The following is a 13,697-nucleotide window of genomic DNA, read 5'->3' on the forward strand; positions in this document are numbered from 1 at the left end:
TTTGCCTTTCAAAGTTGACTGCAAGTCTGCAAAACTGGGAAAAATCTGTGTATGTATCCACATATCAAGTGTGTGTGTGTGTGTGTGTGTGAGTTTGTGTGTTTTCTTGTGTGTGTGTGTGTGTGTGGGGGGGGGGGGGTGCACAGGCAATGTTCTATTACTCAAAGTTGTCAAAAATTGTCCACATTCTGTTTTTTCCCTTACATACAACAAAAGTGGCACAAAAATCTTGTACCAGTGGAAAAAAAAACAGATTCCATACTGACAATCTGAATTTCTCAGAAATGTTGGACAGAATTTTGTTTGCAGATGTTTCATACACTGGTCAGGGAAATTATGCATCAAAATCAGATGAAGGAGATGGTGCTAGTAGGGAAGTAGAAGAAGACAATTTACTTGCTAATTCCAACGATGATGTAGAAGATTATGTTGATTATTAGCCACCACCAGAAGACGAATATGATGCTAATATTGACACTGATTATGAAGACAGCAGTGGGCATCCACGCCCGCAACAAGACTCTACTGAAGAAGAAATCGAAAAAGCGGCTGAATGAAACGTTTCCTTGCTCATCCCTGAAACTTACTTAGTTGCAGATGGTCTTGAATGGCACTTGGAATGTAGTAGTAACAAAGTACGAACAGTAAGAGGTAATATTCTGGCTGCAATTCCAGACGTGAGAGGCCCTGTCTTTGCACTAGGGGATAAACCAACAACCAAACAACTTTTGGACTTGTAAATTGATAAAGTGTATATTGATGAAATAGTGTTATGGACTAACAGGAAACTGGATTCTGTTCATGATATAAATAGAACTGTGATGAACGAATCTACAAAGGGAAGTACCGAGATACCAATTTTGATGAAATAAATGGCTGTATTTCACTTCTTGGATTCAATTTACAAAGCATCTGTTGTTGTTGTGGCCTTCAGTCCAGAGACTGGTTTCATGCAGCTCTCCATGATACTCTATCCTGTGCAAGCTTCTTCAGCTCCAAGTACCTACTGCAAACTACATCCTTTTCAATCTGCTTAGTGTATTCATCTTTTGGTCTCCCTCTACGATTTTTACATTCCACACTGCCCTCCAATGGTAAATTTGTGATCCCTTGATGCCTCAGAACATGTCCTACCAACAGATCCCTTCTTCTCGTCAAGTTGTGCCACAAATTACCCTTCTCCCCAATTCTGTTCAGTACCTTCTCATTAGTTATATGATCTACCCATGTAATCTTCAGCATTCTTCTGTAGCACCACATTTCGAAAGCTTCTATTCTCTTCTTATCTAAACTATTTAGGGCCCATGTTTCACTTCCATACATGGCTACACTCCATACAAATACTTTCAGTAAATATTTCCTTACATTTAAATCTATACTCGATGTTAAATTTCTCTTCTTCAGAAATGCATGCCCTGCCAATGCCACTCTACATTTTACTTCCTCTCTACCTCGACCATCATCAGTTAATTTCCTCCCCAAACAGCAAAACTCATTTAGTACTTTAAGTGTCTCATTTCCTAATCTAATTCCCTCAGCATCACCTGACTTAATTGAACTACTTTCCATTATCCTCGTTTTGCTTTTGTTGATGTTCATCTTATATCCTCCGTTCAAGACACTGTCCATTCCATTCAGTTGCTCTTCCAGGTCATTTGCTGCCTCAAAAAGAATTACAGTGTCATGGGCAAACCTCAAAGTTTTTATGTCTTCTCCATGGATTTTAATTCCTACTCCGAGTTTTTGTTTGTTTCTTTTACTGCTTGTTCAATATACAGATTGAATAACGTCAGGGATAAGCTACAACCCTGTCTCACTCCCTTCCCAACCAATGCTTCCCGTTCCTGCCCCTCGACTCTTATGACTGACATCTAGTTTCTGTACAAATTGTAAATAACCTTTCGCTCCTTGTATTTTACCCCTGCCTCCCTCAGAATTTGAAAGAGAGTATTCCAGTCAGCATTATCAAAAGCTTTCTCTAAGTCTACAAGTGGTATAAACTTAGGTTTGCCTTTTCTTAATCCATCTTCTAAGATAAGTGGTAGGGTCAGTATTGCCTCACATTTTCCAACATTTCTACAGAATACAAACCGATCTTCCATGAGGTCAGCTTCTACCAGTTTTTCCATTTGCCCATAAATAATTCGTGTTAGTATTTTGCAGCCGTGACTTATTAAACTGATGGTTCAGTAATTTTCACACCTGTCAACACCTGATTTCATTGGGATTGGAATTATTATGTTCTTCTTGAGGTCTGAGGGTATTTCGCCTGTCTCATACACTTTGCTCACCAGATGGCAGAGTTTTGTCAAGGCTGGCTGTCCCGAGGCTATCAGTAGTTCTAATGGAATGTTGTCTACTCCCAGGGCCTTGTTTAGACTTACGTCTTTCAGTGCTCGGTCATCTAAATAACAATAAAGTCTCTTTTTTCTACTGAGATTTTAGAAAGACCAATTTTCCGCGCTGTCGTGTTGGCCAAACAGTTTTAAGTGCGGCCTTCAGGTTTGATAATGAAATAAGGGTGACAGCTGCTCCCATTTCGTTCCTTCTCGAAAGGTTCATAAGAAATTGTCAAGTCCCTACGAGCCTAAACAGTCCTGTTTGCTTTGACGAAATGTTAATTCCGATTCGAGGGAGATGTAAATTCAAGCAGTATATGCTAAAAAAGTTTGCAGAGTATGGCCTCAAATCCAGTGTCTCACTGATGTGAGAAATTCATGTTTTTATAATGCATATCTATATACAGGTGAAGGATCCGCTGGTATAGGACTGAATACAGAAGAAAAACAAGTGTCATTCCTAACAACTAGCCAAGAACTATAAAAATCAGGGAGTAGCATAACTGCTGACAATTGGTTCTCTTCTGCTGAGTTGTGCAGGGAACGCACAGAGTGAGACCTAACTTTCCTTGGAACCCTGAAAACAAACGAAAGGGAAATACCTCCAGATTTCCAAGCTTCGAGCAGGAGACCTCCGAAAGATACAGAATTTGGCTTTGCTCAAGATATGACACTATTGTCATTTGCCTCCAAGACAATAGAAACGCGCTACTGATCTCGACCATGTTTGACGAAAAAGCTAGAGATGATTCAACTGGAAAACTAGAAATGATTACATACTACAACAAAACAGATGGGGAAGAGCAGATGCACTATACAGAAAGTGTTCTGTTTTTTCTTGGAAGAGAAAAACTTTGCGATGTCCTATGGCCCTATCTTTTTGTATTTGCGGAATTGCTGGAGCAAACATCAACTTATTGTTTCTCTGCTTCCATCAGAACTATCTGTCAAAAAGGTTCAACATTTTAGAAAAGCTTACAATAGAACTTATGACTCCACATTTACTAAGGAGACATGAAGAATAAAGCAGATACAACTTGAAAGCCCTCAATAGTATTGTGGTTGGTACAGACACAAACACACCAGTAGATGTGGTGGAAGAAGGAAATGAGGAGGAAGTGGGTGGGAAACAAAATTCGTCTCCACGAAAGAAGATGAGAAAGACTTGCAAGTTTTTTGCAGCAAACATTCAAATATAACTAGATTATGTCCTCCATGTTCAAATAAATGAAAAAGGAGAATGTCGAAATTTCACATGAAGACTGAATTGATCTCATTTTGATTGTGTTTGGAAGTTTTGATTTCGTTTTCTATTGGTAAGATTGGTGTTTGGTTCGAAAAACAATTCGTTTGAGATCAAAAAGTTGAAATTATACTGTGAAGTTGTGTTCTTTTATGGCAGTTGTTTTTTTTAGTCAGTTATTTTTTTCTCGATTTTTCCCAAAGTTTAAAAATGTGAATGTGGTTTTTTATCCATAAATGCAAATTTTATTGCACATACCTAATTATCGTTTTTAGCTTACTTCACTAATTTATTACTTTTAACCTACTAAGTGCCTGTACTTAAGTTACAAATTTTCGTAGATTTTTCAGAATTTTTTTTTCATACAAATTTGTCACTAACTTTTTTACGAATTATTATTATTTTCAAGAAAAAGAGTGAGACAAATGGCCGGCCGGAGTGGCCGTGCAGTTCTAGGCACTTCAGTCTGGAACAGCGTGACCGCTACGGTGGACTTCGACTTTCATCAACACCAGAGGTAAAACTCCTTAGTATCCAAGAAACAAGACAATTTCTGCCTCTCCATCCTCACTGTATGTTAAGTTTAGATGATGTGTCAATTGATAAGGAGAACACACAGGGGTCCTGTCATGCTCGAAGAAACTATCCATACTTGTAGCTGAAGGAACCTCTTCCCATAATGCTGGAAACCTGTTTGAAGAAATTCTAGATAAGGAGCCCCTGTAAGACGGTGTAGTAACACAATAGAATGAATCAACTGATTAAATTCCACAGCAACTAGAAGACTAATGTACAAAATGAAAATTTATCTTTATAACCAGCTTTATCTGTGTAATCAATAAAAATTAGGCACAAATTATGTGGAATGTTCTATATAAATTAGTCTATATTGCCATCTCCTATCTCTACTATCTCTCTTCATGTCCTGAAACGAGGGACTTCTCAGCCATCCTAAACTGTACTCTGTCGCCCACCCAACCTTATGTCTGTGCTGCTCTCTTTCCCAGCCTCTTGCGACAGGGATCACATCTCTGTAGTAGAACAATATGTAAGATCTATCCAATGCATCTACCCAGCAGTTCCTATTCCAGTCCTGCCATGGCATTATCTCAACTCACCAGAGGCTTGGCCACCTGTGAAAGCAGCCTAGTCATATACTTTAAGAACACCCACAGTTTCAGTCATCTTATGAGCTCCAAGGCATCCTTTCAGTGGCGAACTCTGCTGCAAACACTGCACAGCTTTTTATGTCAGTGTTACTACCAACTAGCTGTCCACCAGGAGGAATGGGTACTGCCTAACTGTTGTCAAGAAAAAGGCTGGTCACCCAGTGGCACAACATGTAGCTGAGAACAGTATGCTCAATTTCAGTGTCTTCTCCATACCACAGGCCATCTAGATCTTTCCCTCCACGACAAGCTTCTCTGAAGTAAGCAGAAGGGAGTTATCATCAGAACACATCCTTCACTCCCACAGTCACCCTGGTCTCAGTTTCTGGTAACTCACTGTCCCTACACGCTCAGTTTTCTGTTCCTCTATCCTGTTGTCCCTCCCAGTTCAAGTTCTCTCATCACCTTCAGCATGAACCACTCCCTACTGGTTCCGAGAGCCATGCATCACATGTCTAGCCCATGTACCCTCCATCCCTCCCTCTTGTATTCCTACTCGTAAACCGGCGACCTCCCTCCGAGCCACTATTCACCCACCCCAATCACTGTCATTGCATCCTGCCTCTCTTTTCTTCCATACACGCCATCTGACACAAACCTCTGCTATAAGCCTAGACCACCTGCCAAAATGCAACACTGGCACTGCCCATATAGCCGGCATCATGTAGTGGCATAGGCGTGCGTGCGTGTGTGTGTGTGTGTGTGTGTGTGTGTGTGTGTGTGTGTGTGTGCGTGTGTGCCCACACATGTGTTCTCTGTGTGTATTTTACTCTGGTTCCAAAAAGGTTTACACAGATAGCTAGCAAGTTTCCTTTCTTTTTGTGTATAGCTATTGACGACTCAATATTTCCTGTTTTTCGGTGAGTGGTCTCCTTTAATCCTAAATTACACTACCGGCCATTAAAATTGCTACACCACGAAGATGACGTGCTACAGACGGGAAATTGAACCGACAGGAAGAAGATGCTATGATATGCAAATGATTAGCTTTTCAGAGTATTCACACAAGGTTGGTGCCGGTGGTGACACCTACAACGTGCTGACATGAGGAAAGTTTCCAACGGTTTTCTCATACACAAACAGCAGTTGAGCGCTGCCTGGTGAAATGTTGTTGTGATGCCTCCTGTAAGGAGGACAAATGCGTACCATCACGTTTCCGACTTTGATAAAGGTCGGATTGTAGCCTATCACGATTGCGGTTTATCGTTTTAGGAGGAATAGTAACTATTTTGGGAGGTAGTAGTGTACTCTGATTAGAATAAAGTTTCCAATGTAACATCTGTCCAATTTTTATTGGCTATAGAGGACATTTCTGCGCGCGTTGGTCGAGATACAGTGTCTGTTAGCAGAATATGGAATCGTTGGGTTCACGAGGGTAATACGGAACGCCGTGCTGGATCCCAACGGCCTCGTATCACTAGCAGTCGAGATGAAGAGCATCTTATCCGCATGGCTGTAACGGATCGTGCAGCCACGTCTCGATCCCTGAGTCAACAGATGGGGACGTTTGCAAGACAACAACCATCTGAACGAACAGTTCGACGACGTTTGCAGCAGCATGGACTATCAGCTCGGACACCATGGCTGCGGTAACCGTTGACGCTGCATCACAGACAGGAGCGTCTGCGATGGTGTACTCAACGACGAACCTGGGTGCACGAATGGCAAAACGACATTTTTTCGGATGAATCCAGGTTCTGTTTACAGCATCATGATGGTCGCATCCGTGTTTGGCGACACCGCTGTGAACGCACAATGGAAGCGTGTATTCGTCATCGCCATACTGGCATATCACCCGGTATGATGATACGCGGTGCCATTGTTTACACGTCTCGGTCACCTCTTGTTCGCGTTGACGGCACTTTTAACAGTGGACGTTACATTTGAGATGTGTTACGACCCGTGGCACTACCCTTCATTCGATCCCTGCGAAACCCTACATTTCAGCAGGATAATGCACGACCGCATGTTGCAGGTCCTGTCTGGGCCTTTCTGGATACAGAAAATGTTCGACTGCTGCCCTGGACAGCACATTCTTGAGATCCCTCACCAACTGAAAACGTCTGGTCAATGGTGGCCGAGCAACTGGCTCGTCACAATACACCAGTCACTACTCTTGATGAAGTGTAGTATCGTGTTGAAGCTGCATGGGAAGCTGAACCTGTACACGGCATCCAAGCTCTGTTTGACTTAATGCCCAGGCGTGTCAGGGCAGCTATTACGGTTAGAGGTGGTTGTTCTGGGTACTGATTTCTCAGGATTTATGCACCCAAACTGCGTGAAAATGTAATCACATGTCAGTTCTAGTATAATATATTTGTCCAATGAATACCCATTTATCATCTGCATTTCTTCTTGGTGTAGCAATTTTAATGGCCAGTAGTGTATTAATGTTCTGCCATCCCCTGCGATATTTATTATTCCTCATGGAATACCCTACATAGTGCGAAGAATAACAGACTGTTAAAACTTAACATAACAGTTGAAGCTTTTCGTTTTTTGAAATGAATTAATGCACTGAAATGAATGGATGTATGGGTATGTGCTGTCAGAGCTTGTTGGGTATATTGTATCTACTCCATTTGGACTACAGGAGCTTAGTATTAGTAGTGTGAAGGTATTACTGCATCAAGCATGGTGAGTAATCTGAGTCAGTGTGTTGTTTGTTAAGACTGCCCTAAGAGCCAATTTCAACTGATTCAGTCTGAACCAGCAGATATTACGAGGGCGTGCTGAAAAGTAATGCCTCTGTATTTTTCGTGTGAAAATTCTCAAAGCTTTTTAAATAAAAGGAACTTTATTAACATTCTGCATCTTTACTCTTCATGTCTATATCTTTATTTCTCAACATAGTCACCCCAATGATAAACACATTTCTCCCAACTAGTAACCAGTTTGTTAATAGCGTCACTGTAGAATGTTTGACCTTATTGTCAGAGCCACAACCCCACCTCTGCTGGCACTATCAAAGTGGAGCCCTCGTAGGTGTTCTTTAAGTTTTAGAAACAGATGACAATCTGATGGGGCCAAGATGGGACTACATGGAGGACGGTCGCTATTGGTGAACCCAAGGCGTCGGATTGTTGCAAATGTCGCAGCACTTGCATATGGTCTGCCATTGCATTCTGCAGTGTGGTCACACTCTTAGAATTCGGAACTCGATTACAACACGCTATTTCTCACGCACTGACGTAGTTGCGTTACTTACCACCTTGTTACACACTATAAATAGGAGCCCTCTAGCGGCAGAGGGTTGACACTTGCTACAGCGAAGAGTGAAATTTGACCGGGCAATATGTATGACACATAATACCTCAACCGATATTGAGAACAGAATTAAAAAATTGGAGGCATTACTTTTCGGCTTACTCAGTAGTGAGCTTTCCACAAGCTGGCACTTCTTACCGACAAGACAGTTTATTCACAATGCTTAGTTTTTACATTACTCTTACGTAATTGGCTACATTTTTTTGCTTGGAAGGAAAACAGCAAACCAGTTTTGACTGCAATGAGAAGTTTCAATTTCCTTACATATCATTATCTTTGATACGCTCTCATGTAACTTTCTACAGCCAGTATGGCAAAGGAGTGTAGCCGTTGCAGAATTTTTGTGAAAACTTTGACTACTGTCCACTAACAACTGGATCTCCGTTGGAAACTGTTGGACTGCTTTATATAACTAGATGCCACAAATTACACTGGTGGTTAAATAATTGGATGGCGTCCTGCTGTCACAAACGTGTTACGAAGCTTTCCAGTGTGTTCCATTGCTGCCATGGATCATAGATAACCTTTATCAGGTACCAAGCAGTCATCTGATGGTGGCTGTCTCATCGGGCCCATATCTGGACCTGTTTCGCGTTGTCTGTGGCAAATGGCCGAAAGATTAGCCCTCAACTTCTAACATGAGATTTCCCTCATCATTAAACGGTGATTTTCCCTTTGACAGGGTTTGATTTGAGCAGTCACAGAACTTTCTATTTGTAAGCCGAACGAACGTTAGGCATGCGATGTGCTTTTAAGCCTCGTTTATGCTGCAAGAATGAAAGCACACTTAAGCTGGGTTCACACATGCAACAGCCGCGCGGGATTAGCCGAGCGGTTTAGGGCGCTACAGTCATGGAGTGTGCGGCTGCTCCCGGCGGAGGTTCGAGTCCTCCATAGGGCATGGTTGTGTGTGTTTGTCATTAGGATAATTTAGGTTAAGCAGTGCGTAAGCTTAGGGACTGATGACCTTAGCAGTTAAGTCCCATAAGATTTCACTCACATTTGAACATTTTGAACACACATGCAACAAAAGTGTCGTCACAGCTAGTGGCATACTGCAGTTGTACATGTGAACTCTCAGTTTTCAGTGGCGTAACTTAGGAGACGCAACTTCTGTCACGCCACAAAAAGTTCAGCATGGTTGTACTTTCTTGCGCCGCATTCCTACCATCACTCTCTCTGGTGGCAGTATTTCGAAACACGAGCATTCTGTCGCAGTTATTGTGGTGTAATTGTTGCTGTATGCCGTTTGATTTCAGTGTTTTTTTTAATTTTATTTTTGAAAAAAGGGAAAACAGTGTTCGGCAGGTACACTTCACAGTTTCTATAACTACAAGAACAGAATCTGATTACTAAATACACTAATGAAAAAAATTGCAACATCAATAAGGAGTCATGTGGCCTAAACTAAATCTGAAAGATGATGTTTATTCAGATTTCGGGTCAGTGGCACGAAAGTGGCGCTAGTTGCGCGACTATGGGGAAGCAAGTCAGGTTTGCTTTAAATACAGGCTTTAACGATCATGAACATTAGTTACCTCTTGAGACTGGATGTGGCGAGTTGATATTAGTCGAATGCTTCTAAGGCGACAAGGACGCCATTATCAACACCTCACTGTTTGAACGTAGTCGTGTAATAAGGCTACAAGAAGTTGGAGGTTCCTTCTGCGATATTGCGGAAAGACTTGTCAGGAATGTAGTCATTGTACTTGATTGCTTGCAGTGGTGGTTGCGAGAATGTACCGTTGCAAGAACACCTTGGTCCTGACGGCCACGAGGCTCTACTGAGAGAGAAGGCCATCACGTTCGGTGTATGGCTCTGCATCTACAGCAGCAATCTGAGCAGCAGCTGGCACCACAATGACTCAATGAACTGTTCTAAGTTGTTTACTTCAATGAGAGCTCCGAGCCAGACGCCCTCTAGCGTGTATTGCACTGACCCAAACTACTGCCATTTGCAACTTAAGCGGTGTCAAGCAAGAGCTCATTGGAAGGCTGGCTGGAGGTCTGTTGTGTTTTCTGATGGAAGCTGGTGCTGCCTCGGTGCCAATGGTACCCATGTGTTGGTTAGATGGCCTGCAATCAACCTGTCTGCAAGCTAGACACATCAGACCTACACCTGGAGTTATGGTATGGGATGCGATTTCGTATGACAGCAGGAGCACTCTCGAGGCTATACCACACACCGTGCCCGCAAAACTGTACGTCCTTCTGGTGAGACAACCTGTTGTGCTGCCATTCCAGGAGGTGTTTTACAACAGAATAACGCTTGCTCACATACTGCTATTGTAAACCAACATGCTGTACAGAATGCAGACATGTTACTTTGGCCTGCTCGATCACCAGGTTGTCTCGAATCGAGAACATAAGGTACGTCGGCGCACGACAAATCCAGCGACATCCACACACAACTTTAACCGTCCACGTATTGACCGATCAAATGCAGCAGGCATGGAACTCCTCCCTCAAAATGACATCTGGTACCTATAGAACACAATGCATGCGAGTTTGCATGCTTGCATTCAACATTCTCCCATTACACCGGTTATTAATGTACTATCAATTCACATTTGCAATGATTTACTCCGCACTTAGGTTAATCTACGGTCTTGTAAGGTTAACCATCTACAAATATTACCTAGACAAATGCACTCCAGAAATTTCAACACACTGCATCAATTAGTTTTTGGTGTCGCGATTTTTTCTCATCAGAGTAGTTCTATAACCGAAGTGTTTTTTCTATCTAGTACTGCAACAGTATCTGCTTTTTGAGGATTTGATAAATTTCATTTATTCTGTAACTGATAGGTCCCTGGGCTAGCAGGACAGAGCGGATGCGGTTATATTTGTGGGAAGGGCCAAAACCTGTCAGTTGCATTCAACATATAAACTTGATTCCTTAAAACACACAATCACACAAGCAAGAATCAAAACTCTCAAGGTTTTAATGAAAGATCTCCTTTCATTCAATTTAGATCGGCTGAAGGCCACATCGAAAATCCACGGCACAAAGACTAAGCAAGGAACTGAGGTACAGGAATTCTTCTGGAGGTTTAACTTCTCTAGAATTTTTTTTTTATCTTCAATATAAATAGGCTGAAAGCCTTAGCTTACATTTTCCCCATAGAACTCGGCTGAAGGCCTCACATTAATCAAGAACAGTGTTACGGCTTATAGCTGAGACAAAGATTTCCAATGTTTAATCTAAATACTCTGCAAACTCGTTTGAAGGCCATATATCAGCAAAACAATTTAATGGCTTAAGGCCTAGGAAGAAGAACTTTCAATTTGAAAAGGCTGAAGGCCTTATCTTAAAATATTTCGTGTAAAACTCGGCTGAAGGTCTCATGCTAAAGAATAACAATCTTATGACTTAAGGGCAAGACATAGATTTTAAATTTTTAATATAAGAGAGGTTAAAACTCGGCTGAAGGCCATACACCATGCAGAATACAATTTTACAGCTTAAGGCCTAAAGGGAAGAGCTTCTAAATTTCAACTAAAATAGGCTAAAGGCTTTATCCTAAAATGCTTCACATAACTCTCGGCTGAAGGCCACATACGAAACTCAAACAATCTCATGGCTTAAAGCCCAGACAAAGAAATTTCCAATTTTTAATTTAAGCTGGAAAACTCGGCGGAATGCCACATAAAAACTAGAAAACATTTCTTATGGCTTAAGGTCTGGACAAAATTTATTTAACTTTTGGTTTGAAAAAGCTGAAAACTCGGCTGAAGGCCCATACCAACTTGAAACCAATTTATGGCTTAAGGCCTAGGCACAAGGATTTTTCAATTTTAATTTTGAAAGGCTGAAACTCAGCTGAAAGCTACATACCAAACAGAAACAATTTTTTTTATAGATTAAGGCCTAAGAAGAAAAGCCTTGCAATTTTAATAAGTTAAATCTCCCACTGAAGGCCACACGGGGTACTTAAGACTAACAAGGAAATCACTATGTAAAACACAAGGAGCGGCGCTCAGAAGGTTCCAAGGATCGGCCTGGGAATGTAACACTAATACACGTTTAGGTGAGACAGGCAGCCAGACCGACAACCTCTTAATCAGAAGGCAACCCAACTGAAAGCTGGCTGACAATCCAACCAACAAGATCAGTTCTGCTCCACCCGACCAGCAAAACGACAACAAGCAGACAATAGCACACCGTCCTGGATACTGGCGCCCAATCCAGCCAAGTCAGGATAAACGCCCAAAACTGCCAACAACACCTCATCTGTCGAACTACACGCCGTGCTGGTCAGCATCAACACGACAAGGAAAATACAATGCTAAAGACTATATCAACAACCAGGGCATATGGCAGAAGATACTGCTGGTACACTTCATTCATGAAGGAATGAGTTAAATTAAGTTAAACATCACACAGGAAGACGGCTGCAATTCTAGCCGACTTCAATGCACACATGTTGTTGCTCGAGGGAATCTCCCAGAAAGCGACAACCAGGATCAAACGAAGAGATGTGATAGCAGTTGAGGCTTGGTGGTAGGTTAAGTGAGCACTCAACTTTAGTGTCCAGGCTCGGTGGGCGACGAACTTCACAACCCTCACAAGAAGCACCTCACAACTCCAACCGCGCATGCACGCCGCCAGCGGCTCCGGCCTGACTACGCGCCACGGAAACTTCCTCGGTGCTCTGCCCCAACCGACCGACTGCTTCACACACGGAAACGGCCAAAAGGAGCAAATACACGTCGGCCGATGAGACGACCGACCGTACGACCAACCAACAGTCGTTCCTGCTCCAGTCTCCTTCCGTCGGACAGGTCATGTGTCCCCAGCGGTCAGCGAGCACTGTCTGTCAGCACCACACTGGCGCTCCGTCCCCGACGCTGCTCCGCGCCCAACTACACTCCTGGTCGTCTCCCACTGACTTCCAGACACACGAAGACCTGGAAATACTATCGGTCGCTTCAGAGATGGTACGACAGTGCACTTATCGATAAGCGCTGCTGCTGCCACTCTCGGGCAAGTAAGGTCGAAGTTAGTGACGCTAGTAAATGGAAAAAAAAAAACGTAAAAGAAGATGACGAACAATAAATGGCGTGAACACGAGCAGGGCACGGCTCAGTAACTTTGTGTTTGGATGCCCTTACAGCAGCCACAGTGTTCTAGGTGACTTAAGAAAGGGAGGTAGACTGCCACTTCTGTCTGTGAATTGTGTAAACTTTGTTCTGTGTGTTGTCGTAATTTCACTGTTTGTGGTGGGTCCTATTCTCTGAGGCTGAAAGTGAGGACCATATCAGAATTTGCGTAAAAGAACGTGGCACACCGCCTAAAAACAACGCTCAGGTTGGCCGGTCTACCAATCCACGGTCGATGACCTGCAAGGTTGGTTCGATCTAGATGTGGCTCTGATCCAAACCTCCAGATGTCAGACAATTACATCGGTACCAAACGTTGTGTGTCGATGGGGAATCAACCAAAACACCGACTTACTTATAGTTTATGCTGTGTGCTGTCGTCTTGTAGAAGATGCGTAAATGGTAAATAAAAGTAACGTCAGAACTATGGATTATAAGCAGACCGTATCGTGTGAGCCATAAATGTGGAGAAGTCTGGTAGTTGAGTTGGTAGAGCATCGGATTGTAGTGCGAAAGGTCCTGAGTTCGAAAAGCACTGCTGGTGTTATATTTTTAACGGAAGTTTGAAATTTGGCT

This window comes from Schistocerca gregaria, chromosome 5 (assembly GCF_023897955.1).
Source record: "Schistocerca gregaria isolate iqSchGreg1 chromosome 5, iqSchGreg1.2, whole genome shotgun sequence".
Taxonomy (NCBI): domain Eukaryota; kingdom Metazoa; phylum Arthropoda; class Insecta; order Orthoptera; family Acrididae; genus Schistocerca; species Schistocerca gregaria.